Below are 4093 nucleotides of genomic sequence, written 5' to 3' on the forward strand. Positions count from 1 at the left end.
TGACTTGCCGTATGGCAGTATAAGTTGAGTTACAGGGTCCGCTGTACATACCAAACCTTATTTGATAGTATCCAAAAATGTATTTTAATAGGAAGGTGAAAATAAAAGTAATAATTCATTAAATTATACACTTCGCATAGAATGCAAATGACATTAATGAGGAAGACAATACTTTATTTCAGAATGAAAGCTAGAGTACCATGTCATAAATGTTATTGACATTCTAAATGATGTAACAGACCTTCTGAATGGGAAAAAATCCGGTTTTGTGACAGTAGTCAGAGTATGTGCAGGACTCTGATTTTACAGCTATTAGGGAAATCATATGATCTATAAATTTTCTGTTGAGCTGTTAAGTTTCAAAATGTGCTTAAAGCCCAACGTTTAAGCACCTTCGTCCAAATATTGACCTTCGGATACTATTAGTGAACAGGTCTTTTTTAAACATTTTTTTTTTTTTTTAAGACAAATATTTTGAACAATTCATATTATATATAAATGCCAAATAATAATCATTAAATTAAGTACTCATAAAGTTCTTAAAGGAGTCAAAATTACAAGTACTAAAAAACTTGTGTCAGTGCCATTTTGTTTTTAAGAAAATTCTTCAATGTAAAAAACATATTTACACCTCATAGTCAGAAAGCAAGATACATTTTGAGGAGATTTGGAAAACATCTACAAATTTACACTTTCTGAAGCAATAATGAAACTGAAAGGGAAGAGAAAACTGACAAAGAAGACTCTTCCTAGAAAATAGAAGATTTTCTTACGATCGATAGATCATCTAAGAACATAGAGGAATTAAATAATAATATGTAATAATAAATTGAAAATTAAAGACATTGTAGATCTTGTCCTAGTTAACCTGAAACCAAGAGATATTTTTTTCATCACACTATTGTTTTTATGAAATAAAACCGATCAAAAAATAGATTGGTTTCGGCTCTGCCAGTATCGGATATTAAATGGTGTGCATAGTGTACCCTGTTGACTGTTGACGGATAAAAACGTCAATACTTCTTGATGCATTGGAAAAATTAGTGAGAAAAATTCCAATCATAATTAAAGATGAGGTGTAAATTTTATTATTTAGGTTCAAATGATTGGAAGATTGTCAATGTTAATTAGTATAGTGTTAAATTAATTTTTCTTATTAAAAAAATCAGTCAATTGTCACAAAACTTAGGGACCATTGCTCTATCCTCAAGTACAAGGCAAAGTGCATTAACAATATCATTTATTCAGTATGTAAACAAAAAAAATAACACAGGAACTGAATAAAATAATTACTTATCTATGCCTTCTAACCTAATTAGTTAGAATGGGATATCTTGGTACAAGTTCAAAATATAATTCTAATGGTAAATACTGTCGTCTAAAATGTTAAAAATGTATTTAAACTAATAAAGTTTCTAAAACTAGGAAAGTTCATACTTTTCATAAACTCTGAAGGATAAAGGCCCTCAGGAGGGTTCCACAACCCACAGGACTTGACTCACGGGGACAGTGTAACAGAAAACAATTTTCTGCCCTGCTGTATTCGAAATCGGGTCCTTGGAGTTCGTAGCCACGCCTTACCCCGGGGCTACCTCACTCCCTTTTGTTATATATACTGAATAAAAGATTTTTTAAATAAAAAAAAATTAAACATGTAAGATTCTTCTCACTACACCTTACCAAATGAAAGGTGTAAAATTCGCATTGATTATTGATCAATATTCATTATCAATGGAAAATTAATGTCCTATTCCATTAAAACGAAAAAACACTTTCTTATATCAAAGTGAAACTGAAATCCTGTCATCTGAACCGTAACAGCAAGCTGGTCATCATCAGGCTGACTCGTCCCGATCCATTTTTTAGCCGACCTTCCCGTTTCAACTAGTCGCCGTTCGTCGTAATTGAGAACTAGGCCTCGACGGTTTCCTTCAAGCGTCTCTTCCATCATCGGTTAACGGCACTTCTTTGATTACTGTCCTGTACTGGACGCCGTTACCACGTTCTTGTCATTTTATTCCTTCTACAACTGAATCCAATAAAACAACTATTATGTTGTATTCTCTGTGATTGTTTCAACCCTTTTTATTTGATATTAAATTGGTTTTATGATTTTTATAAGTGAGGAGTTACAATTCTAAATTCCGACTAATCTTCGTTTTGGAAAAAATATTGTTTTACTAGAATTATTGTGGAACGAAAAGTTCCCATCATCGATTGAATGTTGGTATGAGGTTGGGTTAAAGGCAGTCGTGAAATTTTATTTGATTGTACTGTACAAATTTTATTTTATTTTTAAAATAAATATATGAAAATGACCCACACTATTTTGCAAGCAAATAAATATTCGTTTTTGAGATTGGTTATTTGTTTAAATATTTGAAAAAAAAAATCAACAAATCCATAAACTATTGAACATGGGACTTTGTCCATTTTTCTTACTACGCTTGTGCACTTCTAGTTCATACGTCTACACTTAAATCTTTGTAACTCTGATTGCTGAAGTTTGACTAAAACAGCACATTAATTTTACTCCTTTTCCCATTACATGGAACTATTTACAGGTGGGATCCATTTTGGTTAGAATTTAACAAATCTACAATATGTTGATCAAAAGTTTAATATTTTTAAAATCCATTTTCCTATTTGAAAATAGATAAAATCAAATAAAAATTTGAAAACTTCAAATTAACTGGTCTAAATAACTTTAGTAGACCAAAAGTTAATAAAACAGTATAAAATTGGAGGGACATATTAAAAAGTATAGAATTAATCTACAACTCCCAAAAATTAACAGACAAAACTTTTAATTAGAGTCTAAAGGACCAAAACAATTGTTTCTATTTATTCCATTAAGAACTAACTAAAGTCCTTAACTTTGTAATATGTCGTTTTTCAGTTCACTTTTAACAGTTTCAATATAATTTTTTAAACAATAATTAATGAGTGAAACTAATAAATTGTATTTAATCCTTTTTTTATTTAACATTTCCATAATATATCGAAATATTTAAAATACCTAACAGGCTTGAAAGAATAAAAAAAATTAATATCTTGATACTTAATATATGTAAAAGTATAAACAAACTAAAAATATATAGATTATATTGGAATCGTCCATGTATTTCTTCGACACATTTTTTACAAATTAAAACTATTGGTCCTAAAACTTTTACAGTCAATGTATCATTTTCAATAGCCCTCAATAGCGGCTTTTATTTGTAATTAATTTTTATAAACAAATAATTTTCACCTTAAAGAAATATTATTCCGTAAAATTTATCTCTCTGAAATAACCTTTATCTAGTTCTCTGAAAAAGAAATAAATGCCTATGAGTAGGTGAAAATGCCTATAACTAGGGTTGGATAGCTAATATAAATGACATGAATAATTAATATCATATAATAGAGATACGAAAATGGAAAAAGAGATGGTTCCATATATTTTATATTTTTGTTTTTTTTTAAACTTATTTATCCATTCAAGTGTTTCCTGTAACCGGTTTTTTATTATATTTTCCTTTGAATCTATGCGTTAGTCTTATTCTCGTAAAATGTATCAATTTGTTTGCTTTTGGTATAATGGATATAGCTGTGACTATAAATGATGGTCTGATCTCACATTGCCGTCTAATATTGAGTTTGTTTAGCGAGGAGGATCTAGGAGGGTGAATTCCGGAGAGCGAATTTGTTGATCGGGTGAATTAAAAAATTGTGAAATGGTGAAATTAGAGGAGCAGAAATGGGAAAGAAAAAAGGAATGAATTGAAACATTTGTATTTGTGTATAGACCGAAATTGATTGTAAAAGGAAACTGTAGGGAAAAAAATTGTTTTCTTTATATCTTATTATACCATGTATGTGTAATTTATATATGTCCGATTACGGATTGATAAGTATGCTGTGTGAGATAGCAACCTGATATATTTAGGCAGCATAGATGAATAAAGTATTTCTCTCTCGGTTTTTTTTTAATTAACTTTAATAGTTTATTTACAAAACTATCAGCATTCAGCAGAAAAAATATTTCTTAAGGTGAAAATTATTTGTTTATAAAAATCAATTATAAATAAAAGCCGCTATTGAGGTCTAT

The sequence above is a fragment of the Halyomorpha halys genome, unplaced genomic scaffold (genome assembly GCF_000696795.3).
Source record: "Halyomorpha halys isolate HHAL.00 unplaced genomic scaffold, Hhal_1.1 Scaffold33.1, whole genome shotgun sequence".
NCBI lineage: Eukaryota > Metazoa > Arthropoda > Insecta > Hemiptera > Pentatomidae > Halyomorpha > Halyomorpha halys.